Genomic DNA, 15,477 nt, shown 5'->3' on the forward strand with positions numbered 1-15,477 from the left:
TCAGACCACTCATGAGACAGTATGCAAATCCATGTGTTTTCCATGTCCAGTGCTCTAATTACTATGCTATATGCCTGGCTTTCTTTTTGTTCCCTTGGTCAAAATTAATTCTGCTTTAATCACTTTCCTAGGATCTTCTAAAACTGTAGAAAACATCTTTCATCAGTGTTCTAGAAAAAAATCCCACATTTGTGAAATGCAAGAGGGATCCTTTGGGAGGAAATGACTCATTGGTGACTCTTAAATGCTATTTCTATATTGAATGTATGTAAATCTTGTAAAATCCCTTATGGGCCCTCTGTTCTATATGAACCGCTAGTAAAGTGACATCTCTGCCATGGAATATTATGGTTTGCATCAGTGAGGTCCCCAACTGTCCCCAAACTAAGTTAGGTCTCCTAATAAGAGATGAGTACTACCATGTACAACTCACATAAAATGACAACTTGTTAGATAGAGTGCGGACTGTGTTGTTTCATAGGAGAGTCTATCACATACTGGTCTTCTAATAAGCCAATCAGTAAACATTTATTAAGCACTTACTGTGTGCCAGACTAGTTTTTGAGGCAGTTCCTTTGCTCAGGAAATGTGGACCACCTTCTCCTCTATTTTTTTCTGTTTATATCTATGAGTATATCATTGTGGGAAACTTCTGCTAAGGAAATTCTCTCTACTTATGAAGATCAACAACTCTTCTGTGACTGTGTAGTCTTACAGTTTCCTTTGGCAACTCTGAATGATTAAGGGATTGTGCTATACTCAGCTTGTATATATCAGAGGTAAGACATGAATCTATGCCCTCCTGACTTTCAGGCTGCCTCGCAGTGGTGTTCTCATGAATCTGAAATTTTCTAAAAGTTCCTCCCACTAAAGTCTTTGTAAGTCAGCACAATGGAGAAAGTATGAGAGGTTTTCTCAGCTCCTTAATATTTGGATCTGACAAGTGACTTATTGAAGAAACTTTTAATGCATCTATTGGCTGGAAGACAACATTTGGATTCTATGGCATCTGAAAACTTCACAACAACCAGTGGTTTCCTATTATTGAATGTGACAATCATCAATTAATAAATACCAACATTATCACTGGCTTGCAACAGAGTAGGAAAATGTTCTGTGGTTTTACCCAAGACCTAAAAGATACTATTTTATTGATATACATCATTGATTATTCAATAAATTGAAGGAGTTTCAACTTGGCTGAGTTCTTGATAAATCTTACACATGTATGCTTCCTACATGCAGCTAGGTGGTGCAGGAGATGGAGCACTGGAATTGGAGTCGGGAAGGTCTGAGTCAAAATCTGGCCTCATATACTTACTAGGTATGTAACTCTAGGCAAGTCACTTAATCACCATCTGCCTCAGTTTCCTTACTTGTAAAATGAGAACAATACTAGCACCAACTTCCCAGCATCATTATTAGAATAAAATGAGATTATATGTGTAAGGAGTTTAGCACATTGCCCAACACATAGTAGGTGCTTAATAAATGCTTGACTCCTCCTTCAAAAACATTTTTAGGCTTCTACTATATGCAATTTATTGTGCTAGGGATAAAGAAGATTAAATAAGAAATAGTCCCTCATGGAGATCTAAGTAGATAAAACACACAAAATAACACAAAAGGCTATATAAATTCATAAGAGATATGCAACTGAGGTTATGAAAGATCATTAATTACTGATGAAAGCAAAGAGTCCTTCTTGGTAGGCAAAATTTTATTCGAAATTTAAAGGACAAGTAGCAAGGAGAAGATAGTTCAGGTATAGGAAACACCATAAATAAAGTTATTTGATTCAATTCAACTAACATTTATTTCAAATAATTTGATATAGAGGTGGTGTAGTAGAAGATACCAGGCTTTAAACTTATACCATGTAAGGATCAGTTGGAGGAGCTGAGGATATTTAGTTTGGAAAAGATAAGAGTTGGGGGGTGGGTAGGTGGATTGTAGGTATGATAACTATATAAGCAATTGCAAGGGAAATCAGGTGGAATACATGTGTTCTGACTGGCTTCAGAGGGCAGAATCAAGAGGAATGGGTGGATGTTGGAAAGCAGCAAATTATGTCTTGATGTTGAGAAAGATAGTAAGAGATAATGTAACAGGTAGAGTTGCTCATAAATTCAACAGTCTGGTATGAAGTAGGTTCCCTCTTGTTGGAAACTGTTAACCTGAAGTCAGGGAATTGAATTTCAGATTTATATTTGAATATGGATTGGACTGGATGGCCAGTAATGTCTATCCCAACATTAAAGTTCTGTGATTTTGTGACAGTGTGGCTGTATAAAGAGGGTGATGTTCAGTTTGGTTGGAGTGTAGGATTTGTAGATGGAAATGGTGGCATATAAGACTGGGAAGAGAGGATAAGGACAGATTGTAGTGGCCCTTGAATGCTAAACTAAGTAGATTGTCTTTGATTCAGCAGTCAATAGGAGGTGATTACAAGGTTTTGAGCAGTGACAAGATCAGATCTTGATATAAAGTTTTTCTAGTAACAGTATGAAGAAAGGATTATGTGGTTCAAGAGTGGTGAAGAAGAAACAAACCTTGCTTATAATAGTCAAGCAACAATAAGGGCCTGTTCTAGAGTGATTGTGGTGAAAATAGATAGAAACAAACAAGTATGAGAAATACTTTGGAGACAGAACACATAGGTCTTGGAAACTAATCAATTGTGAGAGGCAAGGGAAAATTTGATATCATACCAAGCTTTTAAGTGTGGAAAGCAGGACAGATTGTGGCAGAGATAGGGAAATTGCAAGGAAGAGATAATGAAGTGGAGGAAGATAATAACTTTAGACTCAGACATACTGAGTTTGAGGTGCTGGTGGTACATCCAGTTAGAAAAGTGCTAGACAAAGTTTGAAATGTGAGTGTGTATCTTGGAGAAGAGGTTAGGGTTATTGAAAAGTTTAGACTTGGGAGTCAACTGCTCCCAACTTGAAATCCTGGAAGAGAATGAAATACCTTTGACTACTGCTACCTGCATGACCTTGGGTAAGTTGCTTAACCTAGCTGGTCTCAGTTTCTTCTTATGTAAAATGACAAGTTTTAGATCTAACTCTAAATCTACGAGACTGTGAGAGAAAGAAGAAGGCCAAGGAAAGAACCTTAGGAACATCCACATTAAGGGATTGGGAAAAGGAAGAAAAGTCATTAAAAGACTCATATAAGCTTCTTCATCTAGTAATAAACGCATATATATTAAATGCCTACTCTGCATCAAAAACCATGATGCTTTGCAATGAGAATACAAAGACGAAGAGGAAACACTGTTCTCAAGGAATTTTCATTCCATCCTCAAGTTCCTATTTTTATTTCTTTATCTGTCATGTCTAGTAAAACATGTTGCAAATAGGTTTTAATTGTATATTTAATTGAATTAACACACTTATCACAATAACTATGTATAGTCAGCGGCTAGATTTTAAAAAAACAAAAATACTATCTGTAGTATGTAAATATGTTACTTTAAATCTATCACTGTTAGACATATGTTTTGAATATATCCAGTATTAGTGATATATCTGCATTGAGCCATACATGCTTGTGTACTGGTCCACTTTAAGACTGACAACATGTACAAGTGGGATCGATGTTAGGAAATCATCGTGACTCCACCAGCTTCACCAGTATCATCATATCTCCTTGACCGCTGCTGCAAACTGTCCCAGTGAACTGACCCCCTATGGACTCCTCTAATGAGAAAGCAGCCAGGATCCAAGCTGAAGAAGGAACTCCCCTAGCAACTGACAACTCTTCATTTCACAACGCATTTGTGAAACCTCAAAAGAATCTGTGCCAAGGAAAGTGGGAAAATATTCCTAACACTCTGACTACAGACAAACCCAGGTTTGCTCTGCAGGACTTCAAAGGCCATATGAGGTCTCTGACTTACAGGATCATCCAATTCAGAGCTTAGAAATCATCTACTCTTTTATCTTCACCTTCTTATGATAAAACGAAGACCCAACTAAGAGGAAGTCACTTATTTGAGGTCGTTTAAGGTAAGTAACCACACTTGAATCTTAGTCCAGTCTCCAATCTCCAAATCCAGATTTTCTTCACATATCGTGTGCTACCTCTTCACCCTTTCCACCAGACAATTCTTAGCAACTTTTCATGTTCATAGGATCACAGATTTACCTCTAAAAAAGACATCAGAGACTAATAGTATAACTTCATTTTTTACAAATGAAGATACTGAGTGAGACCTAGGGAAATGAAGTGACTTGCCTAAAGTCACATACATAAATAAGCATTAGTTACAGGATTTGAATCTAGACTCCAGAGCTGGTTCTGTTTTCATAGTACCAAAGTGCCTCAGCAAGGAAATTCTGCAATGACCAATATCCATCTTAACCCATCTTTTCATGTACCTAAAACATTATGGGCAACATGAATGCGCTCTCCACATGTGTCAGTAAAGATGCTCACTCTTCAAAGAGGTCAGAACTTTAGTTTAAAGCATGGAGAATTGATTGGGGGAACTAAGAATATTTAACCTAGAAAAGAAAACATTTAGAGAAGATCAAATTGTTACCTTCTAGTATTAAAAGGTGGTTACATGAAAGAAGAATCAACCTTTTTTTCCTTGGTTCCAGGGGGAAGAACTAGGAATGAAAATGCAAGGAGAGACAGATTTTAGGTCACTATGATAAAGAAAAACTTCTAAACTAGAGGCCTCTCAATGTGGAATGTGAGATAGGGGAATTCTTTATCCCATTGGAGATTATCAGGTTGAAGCTGGATTATCACTTGTTAGGTATTTGGTAGAAATCATTCCAATTCAAAAATTGCTTGAACAAAGTAACCTCTAATGGCTCATCCAATGCTGAGATTTTGTTATGTTTTAAATAAGAAAGTTTTCCTAAATTCAGAGACTCAAGAAATGGCAAGAAGAATTGCAATGAAACATCTGCCTGAAATTTTTTCATAAGATGTGCTCTCTTCCTCATGGGACCTCATCACATTTTGCTGACCTCTCAAACATAATACATTCTAATTTATATGATATTTATTTGTGTACAGGTCTCATCACTTCACTTCTGTTGTGAAGTCCTTGTGGAGGAGACTGCTTTTTATATGGGCATCTAGGGTGGTGTACATTGTACACACTGGGCATGATCTCATTTGCTGATAAATCTTGGTGCTTTGAAGACTGGATGTGTCATATGCTGCTTACCTGTAATTATGGAGATGGACGTAATTGTTCTCCAAATGCCTAGTTCCTGTTTGCCTCATGACTCTGTGGACAAGTTTCAGGTTAATGTATTCTTTGGTTGGCTGTCAGATTGATGCCATTCCCAGGGAAACTTTTTGATTAGAAAAAAGCAAAAAAAAAATAATACAAAATGTTGAGACCTATTGTTTTTTAAGTGGAAACTGTGTAGACTTGAAAAGATATGAAAAAAATAGTCTAGATGCATTTTGAAATGGAAAGTGTCCATTGAGACTAAGAAATGTAACTCTTGATCTCTGTATCATTTGAAATGTTTTCTGGATAAATTTGTGAGTTTTGACATGTTAGTTGATGAGTTGTATACTGTATCTCCATTCCCCAAAGCATAAATTTCAAATTTTTTTAGGAGAAATACAAAACATGATTGGAATGGGCTTTTCTAAAACAGTAGCAAATTATTTCATTGCATAACAATGTGCGTTAAATATGTAAAGAAAAATGTATGCACATCTAACAAATTATATATACATATCTATTTAAAAATCATGAATACATAATAATAAAATTTTTAAAAATGTATAAATACACTCCACACCTTGACCAGAGCAAATTTTCTTATTAAAGTAGTCTGTAAGCTATACTTATATAAGGGTTTGGGTTTGCTTTGTAAGAGTTTTAGACCAGTATAAAATCTGGGACATATAAATCTAGTTCCCTTGGTGTGTAAGTAATGTAGCTGGAGTGAGTTAGCTAATTTTGGAAACTGCATTAATATATTCTGCCACCAGGGTACCTTAAATTACTGGTTCTTTGTACTGAGAGCCAGCCTACTAGTTGAAAGCATTAATTCAACTTGAAGAAGTATCCAACTTAGTGCCAGAATAGAACTTAGGACCTGGAAAAATTGGGTGTTTTGTGGAACATTATTCTGACCTCTTTCCCTTGGGGGAAAAGAACTAAAACCTAAAGTATAATTATATATATGTGTATATATATATATATGTATATGTATATGTATATATGTGTATATGTATGTGTGTAGTGTGTCTGTGTATGTCTGTGTATACCATATGTTAAACATGTATTGCATATAGAGAGAGAGTTATATAGATATAATATGTACATTTATCACTTTTAGGTCTGCAAAGCACTTCACATATTAATTCGTTTGATCCTCTTAACACCACTGTGAAGTAATTCTAATTATTAATCCAGTTTACTGATGAAGTAAATGAAGCTCAGAGAGGGAGTAACCTTGACTAAAGTCACAGATTTTAGTTTTTTTGAGGTGAAATTCAAACCTAGGTCCTCCTGACTCTAAGTCAAGTGACCAATCCATGATTCCAGAAGTTCTATTTTTAATCAGTGGAAACATTTGATTTTTTTTACTTGCATAAAGAACCCACCAGAAACATCTCGGCATGGTGGATAGAAAACTGGCTCTGGAATCAAGTAGACCTGGGTTCAAGTCCTGCCTTTGACACATAGTGATTGTGTGATTTTGGACAAGCCACCTAACCTTTCAGTTCCTCTCAGGTAACCCTCTAAGATTTCAAGTTGCAAAGAAGATCACAACCTATATTGAAAGATGAAAATTTTCTGTATCAACAAACTTATGGGTCCAGTCCAAAACAAAACAACAATAAAAATGACTGATGGGATGGGGAGCAAGGAGGAGAAAAGAGTAAGGGGTGAGGGATGAGGATTACAGAGAACAGAATGCAAAAGAACTGGTAACTGACAAAGTATCATGTAACAAGACTCAACACAGATTTTGGGAAAAAAAAGATGAAACAGCTAAGTCCTTAAGTAGTGGGTCAGCCCAAATGAATACTATGCTCATTCGCAGCTCTGCCAGTCTGGGGACTATCCCCTGAAAGCATTCCGAGCTTTCACTGAAGCACAGTGAAGTTAGACTTATTCATAATGTAGTTTAAAATAAATAACATTTACAAATTAATAAGTTCATTAGGCACTGTATACCAGAATCCTGATGAAGTTTGACCTGGAAAGCAGCTTTTGTTCTTCTAGCTTTAAATTGCGGATGTTACAAAAAGAGAATTATAAATTGTGAAGCACTATATGAATGCCATATATAAATAGTATATCTTATATTCAATGTTAAATATGTACATATATGGTATATTTTTTAAACACAAAGTAAATATAGACATATAAATACATATATTTATGTCTATATATGTGCGTTGGCGGGGTTGTTTGCTTTGGGTATGGACTTGTGATTGATCAGCAGAGGGAACTCATGGTTTGGCCTCTTTTTACCAATAGATATCAGAGACTAGAGTGTCTCTTAGAACTTTAGAGAGGCCCTTTGGGCCTCTCTAAAGAGAAGTTAAGCAACTTGTCCAAGGTTGCAAAGCTGATATGTATCAGAAGCAGGACTAGACAAAAATCTTCAGGACCCCAAGGTTGTCCCTTTATCCACTGTACCTGTATGTATACATAGTTGAGTGTATAACACTTGCCTTATACAGTGCACACCTGCGTATGTGTGTACATACATACATATTTGTGACATAAATAGCTCTATAAACTCTGGATTGCAAAATTCATAAAATTTTCCTTGCCCGAAGAAAAGTAAGCAGACTTAGAGTTCCTTTGATACTAGAGTGATTCATTAGGTAATAATGAATAAACATTTCTGCTTAATTTAATCAAAAACATGAGGAGTCATGCAAATGATATAAGGAAAGCATATAGACAGCTGTGCCAAAGCATTGGATTTGCAGTCTCTCCTAACTGCCATCCTATTTAAATTTCTTAGGAACTGTTCATTTAAGTACCCATTTGCATGTTAAACCTCCTCTTGGTCCCATCATGTCCTAAAATTCCATAAATGTCATGTTCTGCCTGCACTGGTCGTGTTTGATTTGCAGATTTTGATATATTTTGGGAAGTTTTAGCCTTATTTTAGAGAATTTTCTTTAAAACCAAAGCTTTTGAAATAATATTCATTATCCCATGTTTAAAATTTTCTAAGTCAAAGGAAGTTTGATGAGAAAGAGCTTTCTTCTTGGTATCCTGATTCTGTTTAAAGGGAAAGACTCAAATAGTAAAATGCATGCTGGCTTGTTTTCCAAGTCATGTAAATAATCATTTCAGTCTTTTATTTCAGTAATACCTAGTGCTTAACAATTGACTTGGTACATTCTGATCTAGTGAACACAATGAGATGTGAACAGAATAAGAGATCATACACTACTGAGATACAAAGAAATTCTAGGCTTAGACACTCTTCTCAGGGAGATTCCAATCTAATTGGAGGAGCAAAGAGCAAAGAATTTAAGAAAAAAAATCTTGAATATATCTTTCAGGGAATTGAGTCTATAGAGTTCAGTAACAAACCTGACCCACAATCTGGCAGAATCCAGACATATATATTTGTGTCATTAAGTAATCCAGATTTCCTCTTCCCCTTTTGCATCATCTGCAAACTGGATTGCCACTTTGCTCCAAGTATTCGGGTGCAGGATGACAGGATTTATATAAAAGAATTAGCTTAAAAAGGCAAAAAAGTATGTTCAATGATTTATTATCTTCTCATATAATAGAAAAAGGTTGATCAGTGTAAGATGGGTTTGACATGCTATCTGTAACCAAGACTAGCATCTGAGAGAATAGCAGGAATAAGAGAATTAAATTCTCAGAGGTGAATATGGTGCATCAGTCTTAAGACAAAATGATGGGGATTTGTCAGCACATGTCATAAGTATTATTTCAAAGAGATGAATGTTAATCTGTTTTCTGTGGTGTGTGAATATATTAATTTTAAAAGGAAAAGATTTTTTTATATGAAATGTTTATTAACTCAAGTCTGAATTCCAGGTGCCTCAGAAACTATAGAACTTTTCACATTGCAAGAGGCTGTGTGCTTGTTTCTTTGTTGGTTACTGTGGCTGTCCTTGTGTTTTCTACCTGAACCCAAGGACAAGAGTAATTATGGAAGCAAAGACTAATGTTGGTTGTGAGGAAGCTCACTATTGTTCCCAATCTTGTATACCAACTCTCTTACATGTAAGGCTTGCCTTCCCTGCTCTGTAGCTTTTCTCATAGGGAAGGCAAGCCTTACATGTGATGGAGGGAGGGAGGGGGGAGAGAGGGAGAGGGAGAGGGAGAGGGAGAGGGAGGGAGGGAGGGAGGGAGGGAGGGAGGGAGAGAGAGAGAGAGAGAGAGAGAGAGAGAGAGAGAGAGAGAGCGAGCGACCCATTTTGATGTAGAGGATAGAATCTAAGAGTGACTGCCATTATCTCTGGAGGCAAAATTACATAAAGACTTTGCTGCCTCGTCTTAGTGATCTATCATAGTAATTATAGTAAAATCCCTCATTATTTTGTGCTGAGCCACTACAGAATACTCATTTCAAAGCTCTAGCAAGGTTAGGTTCCAAACATTTATGTGATGTCCTAATGGCAACAGATGTTACAGATATCATGCATGACAACTCCCACTGTCTATGGGTTCTATGTACCCAGCACATGTCTCTTGTTTCTACTCTAGGGACTAATATAATTAATTGTCCAGCTATGTATTGAAATAGTTATTGTTATTGTTGTATCCAGATAACTCCTAGAAGGGATGTTGGAAAAATCTCTACCTCTTCGCTCTCTTGTACCTTGCTTTTGTCCAATCTGTGACTATCCAGGAGAAAGTTGACAATATGACCAAGTCTCATCAGCCATTTTTCCCCTCATTACAGCCATCATGCTTCTGGCTGAGGAGGACGGGCTGGGGCATCCCTTCAGAGCCCATTAACATCAATCCTTAGTTGGCAGAGTGGTGCAGAATTGATGTTTAACACAAGAAACGCCCTCCTAGGAGCAGAGTGCTGCTTTCACATGGTGTTGCCAACCCATAGAGCGAGAGACTGGGCTCCTCCGGGTAAGCTTTGTGTCAGACAGTGTGACCTTTACCCACTGCCGTAAATCGGCTCCCACCCATGCTCATCATGTGTCAGTGCTGCATACACACTTTCAGGTGTCACTAGCCTCTGGAGTGGATTTGGAAACTCATGAGCCCAAAAATTAAGTGGAACCTCCACTGGGCAAACCCATCTCTCCACCCCCATCTGATATGAACATTGAATTTTAATGGCACGCATGATAAATTCCAATCATATCAACCATTTCAGTCTGGCTTCTGCACTGCATTAGGTTGAGGGTATGGTTTGAAGTAGAAACCTGAATGAACCTCAGTGAATCAGTATATTCCCTATCCCACCATTCTCTTCTTCATATGCACACCACCACACAAATTTTTCTGGGATGGGAAGCATGTGAAGTGGGCTCAGAAAAACTACTTTTTTGGATATGTATTGCCCCACTTTTCTACTTCCCCCACCCGTAAATCAATTCCTATAGTCAGAACAGCAAAAGGCCATGGTTATGGTCAATTCTTAATTGGTCACCCTCTCTAATGAAATACGTTCTTTCATGATGTGATCTTTAAAGGAATGCTATCAGGCTGATTTCCATGAACTTTGCGGCTTTAACCCAAAGCTAATGCAAAGCGTTATTGAATACCTTCAACACCGTGGCAGCAACAGTATTGCCATTCCCCATCCCCAAACTAATAGTTAATTTACACTGTGCAGAAGAATAGACTTCGACTCTCACTCCAAACTAGTTTTGTCATAATAAGCACATTAGCCGCTAGTGAATGTTTTTCATATGCTTTTCTGCTGCTTGAAATAATTCTTCAGAACTCAAAAATCCATATGGTTAATTTTCATCATCACCTCAAGCTTGACTTTTTTTATTCCCTCCTACAGGAAGTTTTTAGCAGGAAAAAATGCAGTGGAAGCTTTTACTTTTCAAAGCCTATTTCTTTCATAAAGAAATGATGGGTGAGGGTGTGGGGAGAGGAAGGCTTAATCAAATCTTGAAAGTAGCTACATTTCTCCTATTTCCATCGACCAGTAGTTTTCTTCAGATATATTTGTAAAGACTTGTCCAACTATAAATTGAATTGGACAGCCTCACAGATTACTTTAATGCCAACCATTGAGAGCATCATACAAGGGAGAGTTGTTGTTTAGGTCAGCAAGACAGACTCTGACCATGGCATAGAATTGAATTTAAGGTAATTATATAGGTTTTTTTTAAAAATATCATGTTATTTCACAGACTGATTTGGGGCACCATTAAATTTCCAGTCAATTTTAATTAGCCTGCAAAAATCAGTACTTTTAAAAGCAAAGATATTTGGATATTGGACAGTATATTCTTCTCTGATGATGTGGGGGAACTATGAATCAAGCTTTTCATTCTTGGTTACTTTCTTAACAATGATATCAATTAGACAGATGGCTTGCATGTACTAAAGGGAAAAGGTAAACAGCCAAAACCCAAACCATAGATAGTAGTGTCTATCAATTTGAAGCCTGTACATTAATATTTACACTTCTTTTAAAACCCACTTGTTTGCAAATTTTTGAGAATATACCCAATTTGCTAAGAAGGAATCTGTGACACAGAAGTACAAGGAATATTAATATCCCAGGAGGTCTTTTCATTACAGCTCCATCTATTTAAGTATGATGTGTCTCCTGGGATATTTGTCTTGTGTGTGTGTGTGCGTGTGTGTGTGTACACGTATTTTCACATCACATGATCTTAGACATAGTTATGTTTGGATTTTTTTAAGATGTGAAAGTTTTTCATATTTAGGTTGAAAACAATTGAACCTGAGCAGGATGTTAGACTATTCCAATTATATTGCAATAATGTTCCCCTTTTTTCTGTTTCCTGATTGTCTAGGTTGCCATCCTTACCTCAGGGGTGTGTTCCCCTCTGTCCAGGGAAATTGCTTATTCTCTAGAGGTTAACTGCCTCCAGGTCTCCCTTTCTTCCTTCTCTTAGAAATTTAAAACTTCCGCATAAGTAATTGACCCTGGATATACAGGTTAACAAAAATGAATTCAGTTGTAAAAGTAGTTAATGTTTGATGTCTATAGTTCTTCTATAAACTTGCTCCATTCCCACTATGGGGACCTGAAAACTAAATTGAGTTTTACTCAAGTAATAATTTACAGTAAATACAAGCAGAGTCTTTTCCATCTGAAACAACAGAGATTCTTGACTCATGACTGAATGCAGGCAATTGACAGCTATTAAAGCCTCTCTCTTCATGTTTCATATTCAGCCTGGAATATTAAAATCCTCAGAACCAGAAATGCTGTGATTATGCTCTTCATTCTCCTCTGCTTTTTACTATTCCTTATCCTTTCCTTCCTGTTTTAGAATGAGAGAATCTAAATTCAAATCCTTCCTCTAAAATCTCCTACCTAGGTGATCTTCTAAAAATCACTCTCTCTGCCTCAGTTTCTTTGTCTATAAAGTGACAGTGTTGGATTAGGTGATTGCTTTGAGTTCTAACCCTTTGATTCTTCTTGGAGGGAAACCATGGTATTCTAAACTTTTCTTTAGCATTTCATTTTTCCATAGATGTATAGCTTTTACCACCTATGGGCAGTATAAAATTAGAGTCCCTACAAATGTGACTCTAGAAGGGATTTGGGGGAACATTTTAGTTTAAATCCTTCAGGTTTCAGGTAAGGAAACGAAAAGGAAAAGGATGATGCCAACTGGCACAATGTCAAATCTAGAAATGAAATATCCTGACTCCTAGAGCAGAGATCTTTCCAGGGTTACCAGCTGCCTCTTAGTCTTCTTGTGAATACCCAGGAGACACCCAGTATAAGCAGAACTCTCTACTTTGATTTTTACAAGTGTTTAGTAAAGTATCATTATTTATTCCCTCCTGCCCTCCTTTCCTCCCTTTTACAGTCCTCTCCCTGATTCCTCCCCCACCCATCTCTCTACCATCTCAATTTGTGAGGTTAATTATCCTTTAGAAAGGGCTTTTGGCTCAGCACAACTCTTGCCCCCTCTAGCAGAAGCCTGCTTCTTTTCCAAAATTTATTATAAGCATGGCCCTCTTTGCCTCTTAAGGCCCCTGGCATTACAACAGTCTCAGTACTTTACAGCTCAAGTGTTATTCATTCCAAGGTTGCATAATATTTTACTAACAAAACAGTTACAAAGATTTCCCAGTGAGACATTAAATGTCATTCTCATCCTAGCATGCCACAGTGTCCAGAGCATTATGAGAATAGTATTGGAATTCAGAATCCCCCATGTTCCTGATGACTGCTCAGGTCTTGAAGAAATACTTTCTTACTAAATTAGTTTCTGCCACTACCTGAAGTGAAATTTTCTGAGAGCTGAGTCCCAAACATGTCATTTTTTTCTAATTTAGCTGTAGATGTGGTAGAGGTGCAAGCATGTGCTCATGTGTGTGTCTACTTTCTGTGTTAATGCACATTCTCCAGATGTTTTTATGATCCACTGCAATGACATTTTTGTTTTAAATTATATAAGTAGGTGAAAATAATTTAATTCTTATAAATTAGATTTATTTCTTTTTATTATCTAAATTGCTTTTAAATTATAGTGCTACGTACGAGTGGATAATTCTTTGACTTTCAAGTTACAAAAGGTATTTACTTTAAAAAAGACATGGACATAGGATACTAATATATTCTGATTCATTTATCTTTAAAGATATTTTCAGGATATGTTACGTTTGACTGTTATGTGACTTCGTACAATAGAAGGTAGTTTTGGTTTTAATTAACAAAAAATGTTCGAAAGCTCTAAGCCTGAATAGTAGTTATAATGATGAAAAACCTAGAGGAGAAAATATATAAGGAAGCTGGGTCAGGGAATAAAACAGAGGAGGTGGGTAAGATGAAGCAGAATTTAAAAGAATATTAAGCTAAAAGTAAGGGAGTCTATGTACTAGTCTGAAATTTTTCCCTAGCTAGCTGTGGCAAATTATTTGATTTGTTTTTGATCATTAATGCTTATCAAGAACCTACAGTATTCGAGACACTTTGGAAGTATGAAGAGAAAACATGAAGAAAATTCTACCATCTCTATTCACTAGAAGCTTATATACTAATAAGTGGGTTTTAGTATTGTATACAAATGAGTATGTTACACAGACAAATGTGATGGGGACAATGAGGAAGAAGAGATGAATTTTAACTAGAATAATGAGAGAATGATTTATGCAATTGATAGTACTGAGATATTGAAAGGAGAACAAATTCAACACATGAAGAGGTAATAGAAGTGCATTTATATTTTTGCAAGAGGGAGCAGGCAACATGAATCCACAGAGCATTCACTCAATTTTAAAATGAAAGGGCTGGATTAAATGATCTCTATAGCCTCCCAGCTTTGTTCAAATCTCTTGCTACAGATATAGTTTAGATATTTGAGTATTAAACAGAAAAATACTATCTAAAAGGCACACATGTCAAGACACACTATTGTTTACTGTGTGAAAATTTGGAGGACTTAGTATTGAAGATTTGCTCCAGTATCCTGATGGTTCAGACTAAAGCAATTAAAAGATATTGGTGGCTGAAAAGATAATCAAGCTTTCTGGGATATCAAATTTGATCATATCTAAGAACTGATGAGATTTACTTTTTTCTTTATATGATAATGTCTACATTTATGAGGACTAGAAAAATGTAAATATTAATAATTATTAGGCGTATTATATTGATAGATATTAAGATAGCACAGGGGATAGTGTAATTATAGCATCTGACCATCCTTTTCTATCTCTGGAATGACTCACTCCCCTTCATATGTCCTCATGTTGGCAGGTTTGGGAGGATTTCCCAGAGAGAGGAATCAGCCATGACTATCATGCTGTTACCACTCATTCTCAGGATTCTGGGATTAACCTTAGTGTTAACAATGAAACCTGGCAGTGAGGCACATGAAAAGGGAAACTCATGTACCTGGTATAACTCACAATTCTGCACTGCAGGCCAGAATGTCTGGGCAGAACCACTCCTCCTACTTTTCAAGCCTTCCTACTTTTCTTTTTGATGGAGCCACTTCTCTGCTATAGTCAGGCCACTGAGGAGTTAAAGTCTTTGAGATGACAGTAGCTTAAGCTTGAGGTCTGCACAACTTTCCTGGTCTCCTTTCTTGGCTAGACTCTGAAACAGCCTGACACTCCTTAATCCTAGGATCTGCAAAGCTAGTTAGTTCTACCTTCTATGTCTGAGATGTTTTCCCTTGTTAAACCACATAGGATCAAAAAGGGAAAAGTAGACAAGTTTATGAGAGGTTTTCCTCTCTCCCAAAGTAAAGATGGCACTACAGAGCAAGACAGCCTTTCCCTAGCCAATACGTTATGCAGCAGAGGAGGATGCTTTCTCCAATTAGCTCCCAGCATCAAAGCCT

The sequence above is a fragment of the Trichosurus vulpecula genome, chromosome 3 (assembly GCF_011100635.1).
Source record: "Trichosurus vulpecula isolate mTriVul1 chromosome 3, mTriVul1.pri, whole genome shotgun sequence".
Lineage (NCBI taxonomy): Eukaryota > Metazoa > Chordata > Mammalia > Diprotodontia > Phalangeridae > Trichosurus > Trichosurus vulpecula.